Source organism: Puma concolor, chromosome B4 (genome assembly GCF_028749965.1).
Source record: "Puma concolor isolate L17-30 chromosome B4, mPumCon1.1.hap2, whole genome shotgun sequence".
Taxonomy (NCBI): Eukaryota; Metazoa; Chordata; class Mammalia; order Carnivora; family Felidae; genus Puma; species Puma concolor.
The window spans coordinates 142,170,173-142,197,775 of record NC_141673.1 but is presented as its reverse complement, the minus strand read 5'-3'; the positions used below and the strand labels follow the sequence as shown (position 1 = coordinate 142,197,775).

Below are 27,603 nucleotides of genomic sequence, written 5' to 3'. Positions count from 1 at the left end.
GGCCCTGTGAGGCTCCCAGAAGAGGACGTCCCAAACCACTGCCTGAGCCTGGGTGTTGGCGGATGGTTCCTCTCAGGACCACTTCTCGGTGTGTGCACAGACAGCGAGCTGGAGTCTCCTCTTGTATGGACGCTGACCCTGGTGTGGGGCCCACCCTCACGACCTCATCTGACTCTGATCATTGCCTTAGAGGCTTTGCTCCAAATACAGCCACCTGGGGGTGGGGGTTTCAACCTGGGGATTTGGGGACACAAACATCCAGCCCACAGATGCATGAAATGTGGCGTGGCGAGTGACCTTTCTGGCAACGGTGTCATGGGTTGCTCTGGCTGCTGACGTTTGTGCGGGATCCCTCCTGTCTCCGGCTGTCTAGCTCCCCCATCCTTCCTTTCTTGTCCCCTGGCTGGGTACCCAACCTTGCTGGAGACTCTTGAGGGGGGAGCTACCACGGAGGAGCCGGGGACCCAGCTGCCCACCCACTGGCACCCGGGTGGTTTCTTGGCTAGTCAGGCACTGCTTTTGAGGATGTGGGTTGCAGCAAGAGCGTTATTTACTCCAGCATAAGAATGAGAGGAGTTTATTATGAAACAGCAGGTAAAGCCTGACAAATTAAGGGAAACGAATAGTGCACAGAGCGCCACCTGCACAGCTGATGCTCTAGGCATCGTAGATCCGGGTGAGCTGACCTCTAACCCTGGTGCCCTCTAGGGGGTGTTCGGGCTCCAGGGCCCCGACAGCGTGGGTCAGCAGCTCTGCACAGTTCTGTTGCCAGTGACGTGCACAGGTGGAAAGACAAACATAGCAGGACACAGGACAGACAGAGCCATGGCCGGTGGTAAGCACAGGCTGCTGGGGCAGCCACGAAGCAGTTCTGAGGGGTGCACACGTGCTCCCTCTGCCCCCGGCCTTGGCCGCCCCCTCCCCTCTGACATGGGCACTCCCTGTTGGGACCTGGTTTTTTAAAAAACATCTCCTCTGCTACAATCTTTTGCCTTGTTTTTGCATTTTCAGAGGTCCTTGGCATTTATGTGAAGGACATTTCTCCATGAACATTTTATAAACGTAAACGTAAAAAGAAAGGCCGAGATGTGTCTGACCCTCCTCACTTCGGGCGGTGGCAACCTAACTAAAGCACAGGGGAGGGTTTAGTGAACTGTTGAAAATTTACCTCTGCTACGTAACTGATGCTATTTCCTAAGACTGCCCATAAATCCTTGCTTGTGGTTTTGCCAGGGAGATGGAATATTTATGAACTGAACTATGTCCCTCGGTTTTCCTGGTTGTAAAAGTGGACAGGAGAGAAATCAGCACAAAAAGCATCGGTTGCGGGGACTCGAGTCGTCTCTGTACAGACCTGTGGGGTCTTTGAGAAGTTAAACGTGTGTGGGCTTCGGAAAAGCCCAGAGAAACCCTCCCTGGGGCGTCTCTGCCCTGCCTCCGCATCTTCCTGGATGAAGCCTCCCCTCTCTGCCCCCCCCCCCCATCTCCTGCAATGCGGGCTATTTTAGGCGATTGGTTTTTAATTAAGTCGCACACATGATTACGGCTGTAGGTAGGTTTTCGTAGTTGTTTTTGTGTATGTAAATGATGCTGTGGTTGATTATGTGGGGCTACAAGCTAGATGGAAACTCAGAATTCACGTTGGGAGGTATGTCCTTACTGTCTAATTTAACACTAGGGATTATTTATGTTTTAATCACTTGGGATTTAATGTATACAGTGAACTTTGGTTACCACAAACCCAACTAATCAGATCACAAAATAATTCGATTTTCTTCCCTACCTGGCACTTGGTTTATAGTAGAAGCAGCCAGAGTGCTTGCAAATAGCTCATGTCACTGATTATTTTTGTAGATTCAAATTCCAGGATATGCCTGTGGGCCACTCAGACTTCATCCCATCCCTGTGGGATGGGCGAGTGCATGGGAACTAATAGCACGCTGTTGAACTTACAGAGTATTCAGCGCATGGGTCAGGCTGTATTATAGCATTTCTTTCTTTCTTTCTTTTTTAATTTTATTTTTTAAATTTACACCCAAGTTAGTTACATATAGTGCAACAATGATTTCAGGGGTAGATTCCTTAATGTACCTTACTCATTTAGCCCATCCCCCCTCCCACAACCCCTCCCGTAACCCTCAGTTTGTTTTCTATATGAGTCTCTTCTGTTTTGTCCCCCTCTCTGTTTTTATATTATTTTTGCTTCCCTTCCCTTATGTTCATCTGTTCTGTGTCTTGAAGTCCTCATGTGAGTGAAGTCATATGATATTTGTCTTTCTTTAATTTCACTTAGCATAATACCTTCTGGATCCATCCATGTAGTTGCAAATGGCAAGATTTCATTCTTTTTGATTGCTGAGTAATACTTCATTGTGTATGTGTGTGTATATGTGTATATATATATATACACACACACACACACACATATATATATAATGTATATATGTGTATACCACATCTTTTTTATCCATTCATCCATCGATGGACATTTGGGCTCTTTCCATACTTTGGCTATTGTTGATAGCACTGCTATAAACATGGGGATGCATGTGCCCCTTTGAAACAGCACACCTATATCCTCTGGGTAAATAGCTAGTAGTGCAATTACTGGGTCGTAGGGTAGTTCTATTTTTAGTTTTTTGAGGAACCTCCATACTGTTTTCCAGAGTGGCTGCACCAGCTTGCATTCCCACCAACAGTGCAAAAGAGATCTTCTTTCTCTGCATCCTCGCCAACATCTGTTGTTGCCTGAGTTGTTAATGTTAGCCATTCTGACAGGTGTGAGGTGGTATTTCATTGTGGTTTTGATGTGTATTTCCCTGATGATGAGTGATGTTGAGCATTTTTTCATGTGTCTGTTAGCCATCTGGATGTCTTCTTTGGAGAAGTGTCTATTCATGTCTTTTGCCCATTTCTTCACTGGATTATTTGTTTTTTGGGTGTTGAGTTTAAGTTCTTTATCAATTTTGGATACTAATCCTTTATCTGATACGTCATTTGCAAATATCTTCTCCCATTCTGTTGGTTGCCTTTTAGTTTTGCTGATTGTTTCCTTTGCTGTGCAGAAGCTTTTTATTTTGATGAGGTCCCAGTAGTTCATTTTGGCTTTTGTTTCCCTGGCCTCTGGAGATGTGTTGAGTAAGAAGTTGCTGCAGCTAAGATCAAAGAGGTTTTTGCCTGCTTTCTTCTCCTTGAGGATTTTGATGGCTTCCTGTCTTACATTCAGGTCTTTCATCTATTTTGAGTTTATTTTTGTGTCTGGTGTAAGGAAGTGGTCCAGGTTCATTCTTCTGCATGTCGCTGTCCAGTTTTCCCAGCACCACTTGCTGAAGAGACTGTCTTTATTCCTTTGGATATTCTTTCCTGCTTTGTCAAAGGTTAGTTGGCCATACGTTTGTGGGTCCATTTCTGGGTTCTCTAGTCTGTTCCATTGATCTGAGTGTCTGTTTTTGTGCCATGTAGCATCACTTTCTACGTTAACCCTAAGACTCGACAGCGAGCGCACAAACGCATCACTGTGAATCAGAGCAACCACGTGCTCACTTTCCCCAGGCCACGTCCAGGGCTCGGTGGGAGCTGCCTCAGTGCCTGCGTACCCGTCTCCTGTCTCTGTCCGCGTGAGCCTCACAGACCATGGGCAGTCAGCCTCCTCACCCTTCTCACAACAGAGCCCCTGGCCGAGCTCCTGTTATGGCCTCCACAGTGATTGTGATTTTCCTCCAGACCCAGGAGCACCTAGAACCTGTCCCCTCTTGTGGTACATCCTGGAAAAGTAGTTTTTCTTTCTCTTATGCACGTCATGTATATACAATGTGCTCTAGCTCTGTGCACGAGGGGTCTATGTTTTTACTGATTTTACAGGTAATAGCAATTATAGCTGGTATTATTTTGAGGTCATTAGTTGTCAAACACTTTATAAAAGTGGTGAGTGTGCTATTACAATTAATCTTCAACAAATTGCCTCATGGTTAAGGAGCTATCGTATCTCTGTTTTTGTTAATGATCATGTGAGTTAGTTACAGTATAGACTGGTTATGATTCATGTCCTCCATGTGACTCACTGGGGGAGAGTGAGCCACCATGTGAACCAAGTGCCAGTGTGGACAATTCACTGGGGGAGAGTGAGCCACCATGTGAACCAAGTAGTGTGGACAGCTCACTGGGAGAGAGTGAACCACCATGTGAATCAAGTTCTGTGTAGACAGATCATTGGTGGGGAGGTGTGGTGAACCACCATGTGAATCAAGTTCTGTGTAGACAGATCATTGGTGGGGAGGTGTGGTGAACCACCATGTGAATCAAGTGCAGTGTAGACAGATCATTGGCGGGGAGGTGGTGAACCACTGTGTGAATCAAGTGTAGTGTAGACAGCTCACTGGGGAGAGTGGAACACCTGCAGGAGAGAGAGGTCACCTGTGGTCAGCGGCTGGGGGGCAGACCCCTCGGCGACGGCTTTCTGAGGATGCAGATGGGCTGGGCCTGCAGGGTCATTTAAGTGAAGTTTCCAGGGTCATGAGCAGGACAGCCTGGGGAAGTCATGGCTGGAGAAGTTCAGAGGTGGGATGGTGCGTTTGCAGGGAGGGGATGAGCTGCTCGGATGGGTGGGGTGAAGGACCTGGGCGTGGTAGTGATGAGAGATCACACCCAGGTTCCAGGCCCAGGAGCTCCTGCGAGAACTCAGTGAATGTTCCCCGACTGCTTCCTGGGGCTCAGTGGGGCATACCCAGTGGGGACGCAGCGTGGGAACAGCAGAGGGCCCCTGCATGGCTCTGGTCCCATCTTACGGCTGCAGAGACGGGCGCTTGAGACCGGACATGTGCACAGCTGGGCGCGACAGGTTGTGTGTGGGTCGTGCTGTTGGGTCTCAGCATGTAGTGTCGGCCGCTCTTCTGGGGCCGGTTTCTCAAACCTCAGAAGACAACCTAAATCCAAGCGCATGCTGGACGTACTCTGAGACGACCGTGAGCATGTGGTGATTCGCTCAGGCGGTGCCGAGACCCTCGCTGATGGTAGTCAGCTGGATCTCAGGCTAACCCTCCACCCTGAGGGGGCGTCAAGGGGCGCTGAGGGGGGTGGGGTCCCGGCACTCTCGGGCCCCCTCAGAGCGCTTGCTCAGGGTGGGGACAGTGGCCCCTCTGTTCCAAGGGGTAGAGGCTGGCAGAATTTGGGGACAGCTGGGCCCCCTTTGGGACATTTTTTGTGACAAGTGGGGAAGCCAGGAGGCCTTGCACGGGAGCAGGTGTCGAGAGGTCGGGGGGCTCTGGAGCAGGTGAGCCTGTTGCCTCACCCACCCCGTCACCGAACCCACGGCCCTTGGGCTCATGCCGCTATAGCCTGTCACTGCTCTTGCTTCCTCCAGCCCCCAGTGCAAGTCCTGCCCCTGAGATAGCCTGCACTCACAGGAGCTGGAGCCAGGCGCAGGTGCCCAAGCCTGCGGCCATCCAGGAGTAAGGGATAGGAGGGAGATGAGGGGGTCCTGCAGAGACCCTTCCATGGTCTGTCTAGCCCAGTCCTTGGCTGGGAGGGAGGGGAAGGGGGTCCTACAGAGACCCCTCCATGGTCTGTCTAGCCCAGTCCTTGGCTGGGAGGGAGGGGAAGGGGGTCCTGCAGAGACCCCTCCGTGGTCTGTCTAGCTCAGTCCTTTGGTGGGAGCACACCCTTCAGACAACTTGGGGTGGGATGGTGGCCTTCCGTACACCCATCCCCTGCAGTGGCCAGGTGAGGTTCTGGTGTGCTCTGGGGTGGTACCAGGAGAGGCTGGCCCTGGGCACCTGGGAAGGGCCAGCTTTGCAATAGAAAAGTGTGCACAGAGAGGCTTTAAAGACCTAACACCTGGGAAAATAAACTGAAGTCATTTGCAACATAAATTCTTTGTTAAATATGAAAAAGAGACATCCAGCTATACTCATTATTGGTGGTTTAGCAGTTTAGAAAAAGCCTGCAGAGGGGTCCCTCGGCAGTGGGAGGGGGTTAATGTGTCCTTCACGAGGCCTCCCTGCATACACCCGCTGGCGAAGGAGATGCCACCAAAAGCCTCTCCTCCTGGGAACGTTACAAAGCAATGCCCCCACCCCCGTTCTCTTATGGCAGGAGCACATGCGGGCAGTGGGGCTGGCGGGGGGTGGGGGGAATGTCTCCGGGCGGCAGCCCCGATGAGTCTACATCTGAGATGTGCAGTGTTGCTGGTGTTCACGCACAGATTGGCACAGGCTGGACGTTTGGAACAGAAATGATCAGAGGAGAGAGGATTTGGCTTCTGGTTAAATGATAGTGATAATCAGGTGCTTGTGTCCCAAAGGTTAAGTGGGGAAGCTGGCCCCACACTTAACGAGCTGTGTATCACTGCACGAAATGCCACGCTAGCTTCTGCCTGGGGTTGTGCCCGGTGCCTGTTGGCCCCAATTACCGTGGCAAATTACCAGCATTATTCAAATAGGAAAAATAAACTTTAAATAGGAACACTGAAAGACTCAAACTTTACTCATTTCCAACACTAATATTTTGAATGCCGTAAATAAATAAAGTGTGTTCAAATTTGCAATCGTAGGTCCTCAGGGTAAAATTGACATTTAGCCAAAGTGGTAAGGATATTAAAATCGATAGATTATGAAAGAAAAAGCCTTCAGTAAATATTTTCCTGTTGAAATCCTGTCTTTGGGTTTATAATGCTAAAATATCGGAAAGGTTAGATTTGCATATAGGCGGGGCCAGGCAGGATCTGGGAGCACAGGTGACCCCATCTCTGTTATCCCCTCTATGGTGCTAGTTGTGGGCTCCCTCGGTGAATATGGGGAGTGCCCTGGGGGCGGGGGGGGGGAGCCTGCCAGGAGGGGCTGTGGCTGCCTGTGCCCCCTTCTAGGACTGGGCAGCAGAAGGGTTCCTCCAGAAGGTGGACAGCCAGTGGACAGCCCGTCGTGGCCTAGAGAAATCCCACTAACTGGGAGATGAACTTCCATGGCTCCTCGTGTGTCCGTGGAAGAAGTGTCTTTCAGTCTCGGAATGATTCCTGTTTGCTGACGATGGCAATCAAGCCTCATTAATTTCAAAGTCTGACTACGTAATTCAAATTAACTGACTACTTAATTATTCTATATCTCAAATTATCTAGAGGCTAATACCAAATTTGAAGGAAGTCCTGAAACATGAACGAAATCCTTATTGTTACCCACATAGTGGAAAAAGCGTTAAAATTGGAATCAGAGGAATGGTGCAGGTAGCCTCTCTGAGGCACGGCTTCTGCGTCTGTAAAAGAGGCATCAGGAATTAGCCCTGATGGTCCTGATTCTGACTCTCGGCATGCAGACCTGGCCTGTAGCATCACAGAGATGTTTCTGGATGATGCGCTTTCTTCTGGGGGCGGAAGACCTTTAGTATCTCGGGAAGCAGTGTTGCTCAGGTGACCAGGGGCTGGGTGTAATGGGAGGTAGAAAGGAAAGCCGGGAGGGCATTGCTTTGGGGTTAGGCCTCCGAACACAGGCCGCAGGGAGCTAGATGGTGGTCATCCTGGGGCCAGGGAATGGCAGCACAGCCCTGTATCTGGGGAACCACTGACTGCACTGCGATTGACAGGCGCCGGCATGAGGCTCCCGCTAGCCATGTCTTTGTGCTCCCTGCTTGGGTACCTCAGCACCATGTGGCGTGGATCCCAAGGCTAGGAGGTACTGTATCTTGGCAGATTGCATTTTCCAAAGCCGGCTGTGCCAACGTTGCCCATCTTGCCAGCTTCTCTTTCCATGGACCTCCGTGTGGCCGCTATGCAGTGGTTGGCCCTATGTCCTCTCCTTGGAGACTGTCCCAGCAGATAGAGCGAGGAGGGGATCGTGGCATGTGACTTTTGTTCCTGGGGTGCTCCCTCTTGGAATCCAGCCAGGAGGGACCCCGTGCGGAGGAGCCTCCGTCCTGGCCATGGGCCAGGCCGAGCTCTCAGACCACAGCCAGCACCAACCTGCAGCTCCCGGCCACGCCCTCTGGGGAGGGGTCCTTAGTGCCCAGCCAAACTGCCCAGCTTGAGCAGAGGGGCACCATCTCCCCCAAGCCCTGCCCAAACGGCAGGTGCATGAGCAGAATGAATGCCCGTGGGTTTCAGAGTGGTTTTGATGCCATAGTGATGAACGCAGATAGAGGTAGGGTGTTAACAGACCATGTGTATGTAGATCATGAGGGGTTATTTGGCCCAGGACTTAAACATGGACTCTCTGATGTCATTCTGACCCAGATTCAAATCCTGCTGTTGCTACTTAACAGTGGCCTGACTCTGAGCATTACGTAGGCCTTGATCTCCCCTTCTCTGAGATGGGGCTAGTGCCTACATCACACGATTCTTACCAGGTGCAGTGCGAGAGTGGGTGTGAGATGCTGGGTGCTGTGCCTGGTAGTGTACATGCAGTGTCTCACTCTGCTCTTGTCGTCATTGTTGCCCGGACTCCTGCAAACGCAAAGTTTCCTGGAAATACTCCTCGCTTATTTGGTTGGTCAGTGAGATTACAGTTTTCTCAGGACTCGGGCCGTTTGAGGGACACGTTCTGGCACCGTTAGGCAGGTGCATACAATGCTGAGCATGTGTGTTGAGACAGAACTTCCCGAAACGCCTCCCGGAGTTGACTCCTCCCTGGGCCCGGGTTAACCCCGACCGTGCCATTGCCCAACCTGGCAGCTGCTTTTCCGGCGCCATGCTCCCTAAGGGAGCCTGGTTACCCGCTGAATAGTGGGGCGGCCTGAAAGCTGCACCTTGGACTGTACTCCACACCCCACACACAGACACTGCCTCTTCTTGGATCCAAAGCCGGTCTCAGGGAGAAATCACGCACATGTCAACTGTTTGATATAGTCCCTATTCAGTGAACACATCGGTCAGTTTTGGGTGACTTAAACTATTCGCTTGATCTTTTATCAGCTTCCAGTCTGTTATTCTGTTTTCATCTGGAGGACGGTGTTATGCCAACAGCACATTTGGGCATTAAATATTGTTTGGAGTTACGTTGTCCTGTGTCGTGGGCTGCTTGTTTGCCCACCGTTCTCTGGCTTAGGGTTCTGTCCTCTCTGATTTTGTCCTCAGGCCACATGATTTTGTGACTGCCTGGATGCCTGAGGACGAGAGTTCTGTCTTACTCATCGTGGCGATCACCACACTGACACACGCACACAGTGCACCCCAATCATCGTGTGCATTTCCCTTGGGGGGGCCTCGTAGAGCACACCCGGCTTCTGAAGTACCCCCCAAGGCAAGCCAGAGTGGAACAGGATTGTCAGAGCCGCCACTGGGGAGAGCTCAGCTGTGTCCACAATGGCCCTGGAGAAACCACAGTGGAGACAGTGTCTCCGGAGTTTCCACTGTTATCTCATCTCTACACCTGTCCCTTGGGAAAAAGAACAAATCAAAATTTATTTAGCAGGACACTAATGAAATATAGAGACGAAGAAGACAAGGTCCTCTATATAAAAAAGCCCGTAATACAAAACAGGAAATACAGGAAGAACATCGTAGGATAGATGGCAGCCAACATTCCTCAAGGGTTTGCTGCATGTCAGGTGCTAAGTGCCCAGTGAGTCGTGTTTCCCTTAGTCTACGTTATTGTCCTAGGATACTATTATTACCCCACTTTATGGATGAGCAAGCTAAGGCTGGGTGAAGTCAGCCTCCTGGCCAGAGGCACATGCGGTCCTGAGTGCACACAGGTGTGGTCAGAGCCCCCGCCACAGACCCCCCGCCATGCTCTGTCGCTGTTCTGCCTCAAGAGAGGTGGACAGAGCAGGAAGGTGTCACTTAGACTCAGACCACACGAGCACATGAGCCTAATGAACCTAAACAGGCATAGAGTGGAGGCAGGAGTGTGAAATTCTGCCTCTCACACAAATTTGGGTTTTATGACTATCTTAACTGTAGGAGTTTAGGGAACAGAGGACCCCTGGTAGTTGGGGAAGGAGGACTTCCCAGGGGTCAGGAGAGCACCCGAGGACATCTGTGGGTCCACAGGCCCCTTCCTGGATCCCCTGAATCAGAATTTCAGGCAGCAGAGCCCACACCGGCATTTTCTTTAAAAAAAAATTTTTTTTAATGTTTATTTATTTTTGAGACTGAGAGAGACAGAGCATGAATGGGGGAGGGTCAGAGAGAGAGGGAAACACAGAATCTGAAGCAGGTTCCAGGCTCTGAGCTGTCAGCACAGAGCCCGATGCGGGGCTTCAACTCACAAACCACGAGATCATGACCTGAGCTGAAGTCCGACGCTTAACCAGCTGAGCCACCCAGGCGCCCCAAGACTTCTCCAAATGTCTTTAAAAAAATTTTTTTTAATGTTTTTATTTATTTTTGAGACAGAGACAGAGCGTGAGCAGGGGAGGGTCAGAGAGAGAGGGAGACACAGAATCTGAAGCAGGCTCCAGGCTCTGAGCTGTCAGCACAGAGCCTGACATGGGGCTCGAACTCACAGACCGTGAGATCATGAGCTGAGCCAAAGTCGGAAGCTCAACAGACTGAGCCACCCAGGTGCCCCCACATCGGCATTTTCTGATCGAATTCCTAATCCTCAGCACTGCAAGGTAACACGTGACCACCCGGCCTGTCTTTGGCGGGACCCCCTTCACCTGTGATGTTTCTTCTTTGTGATTCCCATGCACTGACCCCACCTGCCCTGTGGCTCTAACCCTCACTTCCCATGCTGCGTCCACTCCTGCAGGGCCCCTCACCTGCCAGCGTTGTGTAAACGTGGAGAGGGCCTGTGGGTCAGCAGTGGGGGCGGATGGCAGGGTTGGTGCAGACCGGGGAACTGTGACTGGCCAGCCAGCCACGCCCCCACAGTTGCTGGGGTTGGGAACCAACCGCCTTCCCCTGCAAGAGCAAAGACCTGGGCACGTGCCTTGGAACATCAGTCTGACTTATCATCTTGTAGTCTCCAGTCTGGGTCCCCAGACAGCAGCCTGCTCCCTGCTGGCTCTGTGCCTGCCTGGCCCCCACTCCTTTGGTCTTTGCAGGCCTCACCCCACTCATCGCCACTCAGTGCCCCCCACCAAATTCGTCCCCTCAAGGAAGACGGCAACCTGTATCCTTCCCTCTGCATGTGTCGGGATCAACCAAACAAATCCAGGGGCACAACAGTAAGGTCCCCTGTCCCAAGGGGACAGGCTCTAGCTGTGGCTTATTTGCCGAACAAAAAAATTCTTTGCCAGTGGATAAGAAGATCCCTCTTATGTATGATGGGACAGATATGAATAGACAGGGCTGGGGGCTGGCCACTTCCGTAAATACAATTTTACAGACACAAAGGCACTTTTAGTCGTGTATTGTGGGCATTGTTAAATTCTACATGATTAGTTATAGTGAAGAAACAGTCTAGGGAAAATGAATAAAATAGTGTTTTTAAAATAAAGGATCTACATAAAGTAAAAGGTGGGGGGCATTTATATAGATGGCTCATGCTACGTTGATGACAAAAGTGTAATAACCTCAGGGACCAGCCTTCTTTTTTCCCTATGGCTGACTGATTACACTCCCTGCGTTCTGCTGTTTCTTTTGTGAATTTGCTCTCTGGCTCCTGTGCACCTTCAGTGGAGAGCAGCTGGAGGGCCACGGGGGCTCAGTGGTCGGGGGGCAGGTGAAGGCTCCCCTCCTGACAGGCGGGAGGAGAATGGTGCCAGCACCACGGCTCACCTGGGGCAGTTCCTGGGGACCAGGCACGGTGGGACGAATGCTTTGTGGATGGGCAGCCAAGACTGAGAGTGTCGAGCTGACTCAGCCAGTCAGTGTTAGGATTAGAATCTCACGCACGTGTTTGAATTCTGGCTCCAGTATCTGAGCTCTTGGCCACAGTATACCCTTCCACAACCTTTTTACTAACTAAGGATTTCAGAAAAGCCTACGATGAGAGACCACATGTTTGTTACCTTAATAATTGAGAGCTGACGGTTATGTGCACAGATACCTATGCACCTACCTATTGGTTAAGTAAATTTGTAGCTACTCACAATTACCTAAATTGTTACATAGCCATAAATCTGTTTATACTTATTAACAGTGGTTACTACTTTAACAATCACCTTCAAATTAAAATAAAAAATATGTAGAAAATAAACTAAAATTGCATTGGAAAAATGTAATATTTCTGTTTTTCTTAAGCTTGTGATTTCTGATGTACTCAGGAAGATATTTTGCATCTGGGTTTAATTAGAATCTTTAAAATGTCATTAGTGTGCTAATAAGAGGGTGCCAACAGATGAAGTCCTCTGTTTGGGGTTGATTCATAGTTGTTTGAGTTCATTAGGATTTAAAAAGACATGTACAAGGAAAGCCATCCCAGTGCATCAAGAGAAAAAGATGCATGTAGAAAAAGTAGTTGTTCCATAAAGAACAACTTTATTTACTTTCCCAGCTTTTGTTAAGTTCAAGAAGAGTTTTATAATTATTGCCTAAATAATAAAGAATGCTAACACCTGTTTTGCAATATCCCCATTGACATCAGTGTCATGTTCACTTATGAATGCCATAAAGGACAAACTCCAAATGTCTCTGTCTTGTGACTTTGCCGCCCACCCTCCCGCTCCCCACAGTTTTCTTTCTTTACCCTGAAAATAGGTTCTGGAGAGGAGAAATGAAGTAGATGAAAATCATTAAATAATTTCAAATAGTGCATCTGAAGCACTAAAGCCAGGGCTTAGCCATCATTGTGCATTTCCTCAAGCTCACAGAGATAGTTGAGACCAGAGAGACACATATATCCCAGCCCTTTTTACTAGACATAACAAATAGGATAGAGATGGCCCAGAAAATGCCTATTCTTTCAGCTGAACCTCCACGGACAAGAAAGGCATTGCCTCCATGCCCTGGTCTCAGTGCTGCTGTGTGCACACCTGTGAACTGGACTTCATGTTGTCACACTCCCTGGAACCAGTGTCAAATCTGGCACCACTGTGCATGCCAGCCGGCTGGCACCCTTGCACTCATTGGCCAGTGAAGGCCTTTCCTGCTGAAGTGAGCCCTTAAGCTCTGGAAGAAGTGACTGTTCCTTCAAATGTATAGACACCAAATCAAGGCTACATGGAACACAAAACATTTCTAGTAACCAACCCTAAAGGAATGGAGACCCATGAATTTCCTGACAAAGAATTCAAAATAATGGTTTAAAAGAAGCTCACTGAGCTACAAGGAACAAGATAGACAACTTGATGCAATCAGGAAAACAATACATGAACGAAATGATGGGTTTAACAAAGAGAAATAATAAAATAGAGCCAAGGGGCACCTGGGTGGCTCAGTCGGTTCAGGATCTGACTTTGGCTCAGGTAATTATCTCATGGTTCGTAGGTTTGAGCCCCGTATCGGGCTTTGTGCTGACAGCTCAGAGCCTGGAGCCTACTTCAGATTCTGTGTCTCCCTCTCTCTCTGCTCCTCCCCTACTCACAGTCTGTCTCTGTCTCTCAAAAATGAATATTAAAAAAAAAAAGACTTTCTGGAACTAAAGAATACAATGATAGTAATGAAAAAAAAATGTAACAGAGAGCTTCAATGACAGAGTTGATCAAGCAGAGGAAAGTGCCTGTGAATTCAAAGACAAGGCATTTGAAATTACCCAGAGGAGAAAAAAAGGATAAAAAAGAGTGAAAAAAGCCTATGAGATTTATAGGATGCACTCAAAGGAGCAAAATATGCATTCTTGAGAGTCCATAAGGAGCAGAGAAAGAAAAAAGAGGCAGAAAGCATATTTAAAGAAATAATGACAAAAAAAATACCCCAAATCTAGAGAAGGAAATAGACAGATGGATTCAAGAAACCCAAGGATTTCAAATAAGTTAAACATAAAGAGGTCTACTTGGAGATACATTGTAATTATATTGTAGAAATCAAAGGCAAAAAGAATTTTGAAAGCAGCAAGGGGAAAGTGACTTGTCACATACAAGGAAACACCTGCAAGATTACTGGTAAACTTCTCAGCAGAAACCTCATAGACCAGAAGAGAGTGGGTGACATATTCAAAGTACTGAAAAAAAAAAAAAAAAAGACCAACAAAGTACTAAACCTGGCAAACTACCCTTTAAAAATGAAGAAGAGGGGTGCCTGGGTGGCTCACTCAGTTGAGCGTCTGACTTCATCTCAGATCATGATCTCACAATTTGTGAGTTCGAGCCCCGTGTTGGGCTCTGTGCTGACAGCTCGGAGCCTGGAGCCCGCTTTGGATTCTGTGTCTCCCTCTCTCTCTGCCCCCCTCCCCCCCCCCACTCACATTGTGTCTCTGTCTCTCAAAAATGAATAAATGTAAAAAAAAAAAAAAAAAAAGAAGAGATAAAGACTTTCCCAAATAAAAATTGAGGCAGTTTATCACCTTGTTTCTTGCCTTGCAAGAAATACTGAAGAGAGTTTTTCAAACAAAAACAGATGCACTCCAAACAGCAACATGAAAACATGTGGAGGCATATATTTCACTCCTGAAGGTGAACTGGGTAGACCCACCAAAGACAGAATATGCGACACTGTAATGGTGGTGAGTGATTTTGTATGTGACTAAAGTAAAATTGTTACCAATTGTTTACAACTATAAATATATTTTATGCGTACCTTGCAGCAACCACAGGAAAACTATAATAGAGGTACAAGAGAAAAGGAAAAGAATCAATGCACATCACTGCCAAAAATGCAAGTAACAAAGGAAGATAGCAAGAGAGCAACAAAGTGATAAAAAACTATAAGCCAGTAGAAAACAAGTAACAAAGTGGCAATAGGAAGTCCCCTCCTCCCCATAATTACTCCGAAGGTCAAATGGATTAAACTCCCCAAACAAAAGGCCCAGTGTGGCTGAAACAAACGCACAAGATGCAGTGATGTGCTGCCTAAAGACACTCCCTTACAGGTAAGGACACACAGGCTGAGAGAGAAGGGGTGGAAGATACTTCGTTCAAGTGGCCGCCTGGGAACAGAGAGGGAGCTATACTGCTTTCAGACAAAATAGTAAACTGCGAACGCCGTGACAAGAGACAAAGAGGGTCATTATACGACGAGGAGGGAGTCAATTCAACAGAAGGGCTTAAGGGTTATAAGCATCTGTGTACCCAACATCAGAGACTTACATATACAAAGCAAATTTTGACAGACCTGAGGGGGAGAGCAACGTCAATGCAGGGATAGTAGGAGACTGTTACATAGTCCTCCAGTGCCATGTTGCAACTACCACTACGTTATCATACAATACTGTTCAATAAGAGGGATTGTCCATGAAGCTACAATTACTGCTGTGTTATATAATACTGTTCAATAAGAAGAGACTATTACATGATGCTGCAACTACTACTCTATCATCACATAATACTGTTAAATAATAGGAGACTATTATTTTCAACAGTGGACAGAGCACCCATGTAGAAAATCAATAAAGAAACGGGTGATTTGAACAAAAGTATAGGCCAAGTGCATTCTAACAGGCATGTACAGAACTTTCCATCTCCAAGCAGAAGAATGCACATCCTTCTCAGGCACGCAGTGAACCTCCTCTAAGATAAATCACAGATTAAGTCACTTGGCAAGTCTTAACAAATTTAAGAATCTAGAAATCATTCCAAGCCTCTTTTCCAACCGCAGTGGAATAAAACTAGAATTTTTTTTTTTAAAGAGAGAAAATTCACAAACGGGAACTGAATAACATCGTCTTGAATAACTATTGGTTCAAAGAGGAAGTGAAAATGGAATTTAAAAAGTGTTTCAAGGGGCACCTGGGTGGCTCAGTAGATTGAACACCTGATTCTTGATTTCAGCTTAGGTCATGACCCTAGAGTGGTGGGATTGTGCCCTGTGTTCGGCTCTGCACTGAGCGTGGTGCCTGCTTGGGATTCTCTCTCTCTCTGATCCTCCCCCTGTTCTCTCTCTCTCTCTGTTCTCTAATATAAAAAAATAATGGCAAATTAAAAAATATTTTGAGTCAAATGAAAACAAAAGCACAGCACACTAAAACTTAGGGGATTCAGCAAAACCTGAACTAAGAGGGAAGTTTATAGCAATAAATGCCAACATTGAAAAAGAAGTAAGATCTCAACTATAGAACCTAACTGTGCACCCCATCTAGGAAAAGAAGAGCAAACTAAGCCCAAAGCTATGAGGAGGAAGGGAATAATAAAGAGGAGAGCAGAAATAGAGAATAGAAAACGATGGAAAAAAGTCAACAAATCTTTGAAATTTGTTTTGGGTTTTTGAAAAAGATATACCAAACTGACCAACCCTCAGCTAGGTTAACTGAGAAAAAAAAAGAAAAGCCTCAAATGAATTAACTTAGAATGAAAGAGGAGACATTACAACATGAAAATGGTCATGAGAGGTGTGATGAACAATTATACGCCAACAATTGGATAACACCGAAGAAATGGATAAATTCCCAGAAACCTATGACCTACCAAAACTGAATGAAGAAGAAATTGAATGCCTGGAAAGACCAAATAACAATATATATCGTTGTTCTAACAAATACAGAGATTGAATCAGCAAGAAAAACATCTCTCGACTAGATTTCAATTTTTTAAATTTTTTTTTTTCAACATTTATTTATTTTTGGGACAGAGAGAGACAGAGCATGAACGGGGGAGGGGCAGAGAGAGAGGGAGACACAGAATCGGAAACAGGCTCCAGGCTCTGAGCCATCAGCCCAGAGCCTGACGCGGGGCTTGAACTCACGGACTGCGAGATCGTGACCTGGCTGAAGTCGGACGCTCAACTGACTGCGCCACCCAGGCGCCCCTAGATTTCAATTTTTAAAAAGTTAAAAATCTCTCAGCAAAGAAAAGCTCGAGACCAGATGGCCTCACTGGTGATTTCTACTAAACATTCCAAGAAGAATCAATACCAATTATTTTAACACTCTTCCAACAGATAGAATAGGAGAGAACACTTGCACCTAATTTTATGAGACCAAGTCACCCTAATGCCAAAGTCAGACACAGACACCATGAGAGGAGAAAGCGACAGGCCAATATCCCTGAGCACAGGTGCAAAAATCCTCCATAAATACTGGCAAACCCAATTCAACGGCACGTTAAGAGTGATGGTGACCACGCAGGGTTCATCCCTGGGATGTGAGGACAATTCACCCTAATTGATGATGTGCTAGAGGCCCCAGCCAGAGCAGATACACGAGAGAAAGAGGCAAAAGGCATTCACATTGAAAGGAGGAGGTAAAGTGATCTGTTTGCAGTTGACATGATTATATGTGTAGAAAACCTGAAGGCTTCCCAGCAGTCTCTTTTACTTCGGTGGTTTGTTCACATGTCTGATGGTCCCACTGGAGTGAAGGCTTCTGGGTTCATCTCTGGATTCCTGGACTAAGCAAGGGGCTTGCCAGGCCGTGGGACCTGACAAATATTTGGAAAAGCGTCACAAATGGAGTGGTGGACACAGTCTGCTTCGGCTGGGTAGTGTTTCAGATATGAAAGCAAGATGCCCCTTTGGGTGGACGCCCTCCTGTCGGGCTCTCCTGCCTCTCCAGACGGCACTGGTCAGCCTCTGCGGCCAGCAGGCCTCTGTGCACCCTCTGCAGAGGAGGGGACCCCCAGGGGTGTCTTCACGTCTGCGGACTTCCTCTGAGGCTCCAGTGGTCACTGCTGCTCAGGAAGGAGCCTTCTGCAGCTGCAGGGGTTCGGGGCTTACAGGGATGGACCGTGCTTGTATCAGGCATGTGTCAGGCCTGTCTGATGCCCCCACGACCTCTCCTGTGGCAGTGACCTTAAGGCCATCAGCCCGCCTGTGTCCGGACAAGCTTCAGGGCCCAGTGGCTGCTGTGCAGGCCGGCAGATGGGCGTCCTCTCCCCTGGGGGGCTGGTGGGCCGGCAGGCGCTCGGGCCAGAGACACGGTGGAGGAGACAGAATGTGACCGAAAATTCCCACTAAGGGCCTTTTATCTGCGATAAAGAGAAGTTGTGTTTTCTGTCAGACGTGGCATTTCACGTTCCCTGGCTTCCTCACACGCATTAATGAATAAATATTTGTCTCCACGAAATGTTTAGGGGGAAATAGAAAACATTACATAAATTACTTTTTCAGGATCAATAGCCATCACTTTGTGAAGCCTGTTTATCCCAATTAGACAAAATGCTTTTGATCTGAGGCCAAACTCTGGCCCTTCTCTGTGGAGGCGTTTTCTTCCCAAATCATAACACACTTAGAAACTCAGTAGGTTTTTTGTTTTTGTTTTTCCTGGTACAGTCAGTGGGTGTTCTGTTCATCCCACATCGTGCCCGAATCACAGATGGCTCATATCGGCCTCCTGCCCTGTCGTGAGGAAGCCTTGCTGGGTCCCGTAACGGTGCTGAGGGTGACTTATGGTCCCCTAACATGGACGTCGTGTTCCTAGGACGGGGCCACGGGTCCTCTGTCCGCGGCTCACTTGGAGGACGTCTGCGGCCCCGAGCAGAGGTGGGAGCAAGCAGCTGTGGCCTGTTCTCCGAATAAGGGTCCTGTTAACGGGATGCTCTCACCCTGTCTTTTCCTCAGTGACTCGCGGGGAGAAAAATCCAAAGCTGGGTGGTAGCAAATATGTTGCTAAGATACTGACGTTCTGTGACTGCGAAGTTGAACCTTTTTGGAAAAGTCTGTCACGGCCAGAGAATGAGAGAAAGAAGGGGAGAGATTTCAAAGCAGTTTTCCTTTTCATGAGGCCTGTTTCATTCTCTTCCGTCACTGTCTTTCTTCTCCTGTGCATTCAAAAAGCTGCTAATAGGTTTTGGAAAGCAGGTCTTGTTTTTGTTGTGAGCCTCTCGGATTTCCCTTTTGCATTTTAAGGGCACTGGCTGGGAAGGCTTGGACTCGCCAGACAAACTACTATACCAGTGGAAGTCTGTCCAGTTTCTGATAACACCAGAACTAATTTATTTTTTGTTTATACTCCACTACCTTTGACAAAGCTTCCTCTGGAGATGTATATCTTCATTCTCAGCTCTTCTGGTTTGTCATCTTTTTTTTTTTTTTTTTTTTTTTTGGCTTTGTTTTGCAACTGACAAGGGGAAAAAAAATCTGACATCAACCTTGGAAGATGGTAATGCATTCAAGATTTTTTTTTTCCTTTCAGATCTGATAAAAATCTTGCCTAAAACCATGTCCAACCTTTTCAGCAGGAAGTCCAGATGGCTTTGCAGCCTGTATAACAGACTTTACTCACTGATGCTTTGCAGAGTGTCGGCAGGGCAATGTGTTTCCCGAAACAGAAATGCAAAACAAAAGACGGCAGTTGGCTGTGTCTCGGGGCAGGTCTGGGGGCACGGATGTGGGGGGCACGTGGGGGGCGGAGGGGAGTGCAAACAGAGGAGAAGTCTTAGAGCTCTCTCAAAAGGCAATCTTGGGAATGAGAATTCCATCCGTGGGAGCCTGGGGGGTTGGGGGGGGCATGGCTGAAAATCCGCTGCATGTGGGGCAAAAATGGATTTTTCTCGACGGGGAAGAATGTAACTTCCCTACTGTTGAAGATGAGCTGTTGCTGATGTGATCAGTGAGGTGTGTTTGCCCATCTCTTTCGGCCGAAGGGTTCCTGCAGTGTCTGCTGTGGGCGATTTCCTCTTCGGTGTCCACTGGAGACTTACCATCAGCAGTGTGTGCATGAAGTGAGGCCGGGAAGACTCGCGCCGGCAGTGGGCGCGGGCAGGAGTGACGTCTTTGGTCACTTATTTTTACTCGCTGTCAGAATGAGCCATCATCATTCCTAGTTATGCCTTCGCTAGCCACAGCTAGCGCATTCCGGGAGGATGAGATCATTTGCAAACATAGCTGATGAGGTCTTTGGCTTTCTGGGGAGCTGAGTGTGTAGGACTGACATCCTATTTTCCAGCTGGAGGAGCGGAGGCTCCGGCGGCGACGACTTCAAGCTCCTTTCGTTAGCAGCCAGGCCCAGGGACGGACGGTTTTCCTCCGACTTCCCCCAGGCCGCCTCCCTGTGCCTGCACACTGCTGTCTCACTCCCCCATCCAGCCACATGCCCAGTGGATACAGCTCTCCGGCCCTTCTCTCTCTCGCTCCCAATTCCGGAGCTTGGTTGGGCTCATTATGATGCCTGGGATGGGATAGCAGCCACCCGTGTCCTTCCCCAGCCGCCTCTGCCTCCGCCAGGCAGCCATCCCTAATTGGCCCGACCCAGCGCTGACCCACCTGTGCACCATGGCGTGACGTGGTGGTTCTCAGCCCTGCGTGCATATTATATTCTCCTGGGGAGATTGAAAACATTCCAGTGCCAAGGCCCCAGCCTACACCAATTATAATAGAGCGCCTGGGGGTGAGGCCAGGACTTATGTGCCTTTAAAAGCAGATTCCAGCATGCAGAGAGAAAGTCACTGCATAGAGGTAAATGGCTTACGTTGGTTTCTAGTGAAAACACTTGAATGTCTTCATCAGGTGTGGTGCCACGTTTCGGCTACTTCAACTTTGGTGTGCTCGGAAGGCCAGCACACCATCTTTCTGTCTGGGATCACGTGATGGGCCCATCGGCAGAGGCGTGAGTGTGACCTGGGAGGGAGGAAAGTCACAGGAGTGACAACCCCAGGAATGACCTTCCTGTGTGTACAGGTCCTGATAAGGACCTGACGAGTTGGGTGCAGGGAGATATGTGTCCCAGGTATTTGGACACCCGTCGGAATGTGTTCAAATGAATCGATGTGAACTTTTTGGCTTCGTAAAGCCGTTTTGGGAAACACTACGGCACAGTAGCACAGTTTCATGAGAAAAGCTGGGGACAGTACGAGAGATGTCTGATCCAGCTTAGGAGACAGGAGAGCACGGGGAGCAGACGGACGTCTGAAAGGCTGAGCTGCTGTGCGACTTTGTTTCTTCATCTGCTAAATGTACCAACGTTATCAGTCTTGTCGCTAAGATTTGGTTTGTTTGTAGGTCGGAAATAGCAGAGGATGGTTGTTAAGAATTTTTTACTTTCGGTATTATCTGAATCTGAAATACAGAATAATGATAAATATTGTTTTCTTTCGTTTGTTATCTCAGAGTATTCTTCAGAGAAATAATCTGTAGGACGTCTGATATGGGAACCGTACGGCTTCCTTAAAAGTCTGTGAACTGAGACGTTAGTAGCAAAATGGCTTCGTATGTGGTGTATTAGTTAAGCGCTTTCTGGGTGACCGATAGTTCCCAAACTCAGTAGGAAGCCTCGGCTGTTTGCTCAGCGTCTGGAGTCTGGCTGGGGTGAGTGACCTTTCTGGGCTTCCCAATGGCGAATGTCTGGCCCTGGCCAGGTGAGGGGCTCCTGAGATGAGCTCCCATCACCGTGGGGCCAGAGGGGCAAGCGCAGTCCAGGTGCTGGGGCAGGGCAGGCCCCTGAGCACCTGTTGGTCCCTCCAGACCTGCAGTGCTGGGGTGGGGGACAGCACCCTTTCCAGGGCCGGGAGGAGAGAGCGAGTATGAGCTCGCCTGCCCATGCAGTCTGCGTCCCTGGCTTGGTGCAGGGTGTGAAGCACCGTGGAGGCTCTGGAAAGGTTGGGCTGCGCCCTGGGCCCGAGGGGCTGGTCTGCTTTGTGACACATGCTCCTTGAATTGCAGGGCCCTTGGCAGAGGTGGGGGTGGGGGGAGGGGGTGTGCCCTGGAAGGCGGGTCTGGATGGTGCCTTTCCAGCAGCTCTCGCCAGGTGAGATCTGGTGTCCAGAAGGACTGACAGACAGACGGGGCGGGGGGTGCTCCAGAGGTCAGAGGGTGGGGAAGGGTGGGTGGCCGCGAGGTCATGAGGTCATGACTGCTGTTGCGGGGGGGGGGGTCTCAGGGCGTTCTGCCCTTAGGTCTGTGACTTAGGAGCACCAAGCACCCCACCCCACCCCACCCCCACGCGATGGGTGGGGGGTGGGGCCACACACCTGCGCTCCCAGTGAGGCGGGGAGGATGTGGTTCCCGTGTGGGCGCGGGGCCTCCCCACCCCGGGGATACCCACACAGCCAGACTGCGGATCCGAGTTTTGCAAGCCCGCCCCCCCCTTCCCCCGCCTCCCAGGTCTGTGGCCACAGCGTGTGGCCTCCCAGATGACCCGGTTCCCCAGTTCCGACCAGATTCTGGTCTCTCTGTCCGTCAGTGCTGCCAGCCTTTCCTTCATGCCTGAACCAGCCAGTGGGGCCACCTCCTCTTTCTTGGGGAAGGACCTCACCCCTTCCCTGAGGAGAACCAGACATGGCCCCTCACCATCCAGTCCCTCACCTCCATGCCCCAGCTAGCACCCTCCTCCCTGGACCTCCGGATTTTGCACTTTGCCCTCCTGCCCCCCTGCTCTTGCCTCCTGCCCCCCTGCCCCGGCCCACCTGCCCTCCTGCCCTCCTGCCCTCCTGCTCCAGTCTTCCTACCCCCCACCCCGTCCCCCGTTCCCCTGCCCTCCAGACCCTGCCGTTTTGACCTCCTGTCCTCCTTCTCCCCCACCCCCGCCCTTCCTAATTCCAGTCTCTCCAGCACTTTTGTTTGCTTGTGTATCAGTCAGACTGGGTTGAATAGTGTTCCACCAAATTATATCCACTTGGAACCTCAGGATGTGCGCTCAGGTGGAAATAGTTAGATGTAATCAGTTAGGATCTGGAGATCGGGGTTTAGAGTCGCTGGGAACCTGGTCCCTGGTTGCTTATTGCTTCACTGTCAGTTGAAACTTGTTAGTGCCAAAGCCTACCAGTGCCAGACTCAAATTTGTGCACACTCAGCAATTTAAAACTAACGTGAACGTGCAGGTTTTTAGCCATTGAGAGATTGCCTACTTTTCAGACTGCACAGAACCTGACAGCTGTTACCCATAGATAAGACAGGTCCCAAGATGCGGTGGTCCTTGGCGTTCTCTGATCCAGAGCCCCCTCACCAGACTGCCGAGTCACTTCACCTAGACACGTAACCCTCTCTGAGCACCCAGGCCCTCCTGGCCACCCCAGGACAGGCTGGTGCTGTGAGGGACGCCCTGGCCTGCAAACCTGTCACGGTGTTGTCTTGTCTAAATAACCTCACGTGAGCTGCCACCACTGTGTGGCCATGGCTCCTTCCTGGATCTGCCCCGAGATGCCTGGACCCTTCACAGGCACAGACAGAGGCGGGGCCTGGGGTGGCCGGTCTGGCTCCCAGAAGCTGGAGGGAGGAAGGAGCCTCAGCCCAGGCAGCGCCTTGGTCTCCATTCTGCTGTTGAGTTTTGGCAACAGGGGAACACAGTTCTGTGGTTCTGAGCTGTTCGTATGTGGTGATTCATCACGCAGCCCAGGGATACCCACACACACGACCTTGCTCTCCACCCGTGCTGAGTCTCTGATGTGCCCAGAGTCGTGGGGCTCGCGGCTGGCACGTTTTCACTGTATTTATAAGCACAAACAGGCCCCTGTTAGCAGGAAGCCGGGTACCTGTCCTGGGCCACAGAGCCTCAGCAGGGAGGCTGACTTGTCTCCCTCACACCAGAGACTGCCCCAAACGGAGCATCCGTGCCTTGATTCCTTCAGCAGATGCGCACTGAGTGCCCCGTGCATGCCCTGCACCGTGCTGGGCGTCAGAAGAGACCCCTGTCCTTTCTGGACAGTAACACGTGTACAAAACACATCGACCTTGAGGGAGGCTGGAGGGGAGGTGGCCAGCCGACCACAGGGCAGCTGAACAGAGATACAGAAGGCTGTGCTGGAAGAAACAGGACACACGTGACAGGCGTGGAGGAGAAAACCGCATCCGGCATCCCAGGGCCACATGGCCTCTCCTGTCAATGCTGTTATTTACTCAGTGATGGATGGCCACCCTCCTCAGCCACTCCGCCAAGCCAAGCGGAAGAGTGCTGTCATGTGTGCTCCGTGTTCAGAAGGGAAGGCAGGAGCTGCCCGGCGGGACATAACAATTCGGGGGTTGGGGAAGGACCCCGAGACCAGCAGGCAGGTAAGCAGAAACCCGACAGAGATCAAGAGTCGCTATGTAAACAGTGGGGTGGGAATGGCCTCACACACGGAGGCTCGGGTGTCTGGGTTACTGGGGGGCCGGGGGTGGCCACGCACCGTGGATACTCCGTTTTCCTTCCTGCCACCCCTTCCCTCTTGTCCGAGGGTGGTCCTTTCCCTGCTGTGGTGACACTTCCCGCAGAGCACAGGTGTCAGAAAATTTGCGAGACTTGTGGACCTACCGTGTGCCATCACCTCCATTTAAAACTACCGACTCCGGTGGGCGCTCGCCCTGGTCCTGGGAAGCACTGCTGCCGGGAAAGCCCGCGTCTCTCCTCTCTCCTTAAGAGCGAGGACCGGGGAGTGCTTCTTCCCGCCCCCGGTTCCCGCAGCCATTTAGCAGGTCAGCAGATTTATGGACTCCGTGCCCGGGTTTTAAAGATACGAGATAAAAGCGTAGAGCTATTTATTTGACTGCATTAAAAATCTCCTACAGGAGCCACTTAACTTTTGAATGTTGGTAGATGTGAGCGGTAGCGGCCAGGCCGGACTTGTTGGCTCTGGCTCCGCCAATAGAGGGTGACAGCAGTTTTCTGTATGGGATTAGCTGAAATCGAACACATTGACTTCAGAATCTAAACCGGTGATACAAAGAAGGCTTGTATATGTTATTAAAAACAAAAGCTGTGGGATTTTATATAGAATATGCACGTCTACCGTAAATCTCCCGGAAAGCCAACCTGACGCAGATGCGCGGGACCTTCTCCATGTCTCTGTCTCTGATCGTCTATCCCTCTCCCAGGGTCCATCACTCTGGCTGATGAAACACTGGGGTGAATAATGAGAACCCCGAGGGGGTCATGCAAGGCCACCTAAGGAACCATTACAGAATTCCTGGCAGTTTATTTCCTGTCATGGATGTTTGCACAGACGGCTCTGGTACAACACCATCAGGTAACTCTGTTTTTCCTTAGTGGACTTTATTTTTCAGACAGTTTGTAGTTTTAGAGCAATAGTGAGTGTAACATAGACATTTCCCACATACGCTGCTGCCAACACACCGCAGCCTCCCCCACCGGCAGTGTCCCCACCAGATGGTGCATTTCTCACAATCACTGCCCCCACAGGGCATGTCGTCGTCACCCGAGTCCATGGTTTACACTGGGGTCACTTGGCATTGTACATACTGTGGGTCTGGACAAGTGTATGAGGACAGGTGTCTGCGTTGTGTTATCACACAGAGCAATTTCACTGCCCCCAAATCCCCTGTGCTCCACCTGTTCAACCCTCCCTCCCTTCGACTCCCAGAAATCCCTCATACTTTTTACCGTCTCCACCGTTCTGCCTATTCAGGGTGTCAGATAGTGGGAGTCACACAGGATGAAGCCTCTTTAGATCGGCGCCCCTCGCTTAGTCATACGCTGTCAAGTTTCCTCCGTGTGTTTTCATGGCTTGTTAGCTCGTTTCTTTTTATGGCCGAATACTGTTCCACCGCCTGGATGGACCAAGTTTGTTTATCCAGCACCTACTGAAGGACATCTTCGATGCCTCCAAGTTTTGGCGATTGTGAATAAAACCACTATACACATCTGTGGGCAGGGTTTTGTACCAACACAGCTTTCAACTCATTTGAGTAAACGTCAAGGGGCACGGTGGCCGGGTCGTGTGGCAAGGGTACGTTTAGTCCTGTAGGAACCCACCAGACCGTCCTCCCGAGTGGCTGCCCCCGTCTGTGTGCCCGCCTGCCATGCGTGAGAGACGCTGTGGCTCGACATCCTTGCCAGCATGTGCTGGTGTCGGGGGCCTGGGTTTGGGCCCTTCTAACAGGCGAGCAGTGTTGTCTCCTTGTCTGGATTTGCACTTCCAGGTAACTATTTTTTTTAAATGTTAATTTATTTATTTTGAGAGAGAGCATGAGTGGGGAGGGGCAGAGAGAGAGAGGGAGAGAGGGAATCCCGGGCAGGCTCTGCACTGACAGCATGGGGCCTGACGTGGGACTCAAACTCACAAGCCGTGGGCTGAAATCAAGAGTCGGATGCTTAACCGACTGAACCACCCAGGTGCCCCAGTCACTAATTTTTGACTGTACAGTTTACTTTTGTGGGCTCTTAGCCGGCTGGGAAACTCTAACCACAGATCACGTCTTTGTTTTTCTATTTCTAAAGGACAGGATACAGGGAGAGCATGGGGTTCATAGTCTTCTCCAGCTTTTTATTTTCTCAGCCTCAGAAGAGTTTATGAAAGTGATTTTCTAGAGCCAGTAGATGTGGCTTCTTGTAAGATGGTTTTGGCCAGGATCAGATTTTATCAGACCCATAGACCGAGATTTCCTAGAGGGAAAACAAAATGGGCAATAATTCCATACAATGAGGTTCCTTTACTAACGGATATTTAGACTGTACTACATTCACTTCCTCCCCTATAGTAAACAATGTAGTTTTCACTTGAGGGAATGAAGTTTTGGGTTGCTTCTGGGAAGTTCAGGACTCTGTACTCACAGGGCGATCGACAGTCACCATCACTTTGAAGGTACTGAGCAATGAACTTGATTAAAAACAAAATGGTGCCACTGCCTAAATAGTGTGTGGTTGATCTCAGCCTCGTCTTGACTATTCAATCTTACTTTCACTTACAGACCCCCCGCCCCCGCACCCCTGCGCAGCCATCACTGGGCACGTGCTGAAGGTGATCCCTGCGCTGCATGAGGCATGATTAGCGGACCAGGGTTCATCCCTGGGACAGGGATTCTGCGAGGCTGGTCAGTTAGACTCTCGGGGGTGGTCATGGGGGGCGATAAATTTAGCTGCAAGAAGCGGTGATGCTCTTTTGCTTGTTTCTGGCTTAGATTTAGAATTTGAGAAGTTTTGTGAAATGTACCAGGACCAACGCCTGCCATGCCAACCGCAGGGATTTCAGTCAGATTGCACGTTACTCTTTGTTGCTAAGTGTTGGCATTCACGGTTTCGGGTCTGGCAAGGCGGGCTGAAGTCTTCGGTTCCAGTCTCCAGGCAGCCCACGGCCCAGCGGTCAGCCTAGATTTGGGGCCGTTGGGGAGGGTTTTGTCTGTGGTGGAGTCCGCCCTCCTCCTGTCTCACATGCGCCCTCAGGGCGCTCCCGCTTTGAGTAAGACGTTGCCCGTCCTTCCACCGCTTCCTTCTGCAGATTTGGACTTGCTCCTGCCTGTCTGATTTCAGATGCTTCGTTCTGCTTGGGATTTCCAGCTGTGGCTCCTTCTGTCCTCTGCACAGTGGTTTAATTTCTGTCGGTTTTTGTTCTCGTCTTAACTCTGTGTGTTCCCGTGATCAGCTTGCACCCTTACTTCTCCGTGTTAGCCTGCTTCTTAATCCTTGCTTCCAGAGAGCCCGCCGTGATTTCTCGCTGCCTCATACATGCCGCACCTGCTTACTGCGGCTGGCTTGGGGACAAGTATGATCCAGGGACGGGGTGCACACAGAGACTAGAATGACTGCCGGTTTCTACAGTGCCCCGCGAGGAGACACGTTCCTGGATGCTAAGACTCCCCACTTCTATGAGAGTGGCCTCAATGGGGTGTTGTCTGCATCAGATGTTAAACACTTCTGATAAACTACAGACGCCTAAGAACCAGTGTGGAAAGAAAGGCCTTCATGTCTGTGTGTAAGGATCTGCTGCCTAAGTTAAATTATGAACCTAGCTGGCAGGTGCCACTGAAGCCCACTGTGTGCCCGGCCTGCTGGGAACAGGGCTAACCTGGTGCCGGGCTGATGGGACTTCTCCGCCAGGCTGGGGACCCCTCTCCTGGCA

General features: G+C 49.8%; 1 protein-coding gene and 1 long non-coding RNA gene across 2 annotated transcripts in view; one reads left to right on the top strand and one right to left on the bottom strand.

Moving 5' to 3' along the window:
* The window catches only part of ADARB2 (adenosine deaminase RNA specific B2 (inactive)), a 416,009-nt gene that overhangs the window by 58,437 nt on the left and 329,969 nt on the right, over positions 1-27,603 (bottom strand). The gene's annotated exons all lie outside the window — the stretch shown is intronic.
* Positions 22,473-26,398, top strand: LOC112867274 (uncharacterized). Its single transcript, XR_003224198.2, has 3 exons — positions 22,473-23,821; positions 24,623-24,774; positions 25,174-26,398. It is a non-coding gene; the product is annotated as an uncharacterized LOC112867274 (long non-coding RNA).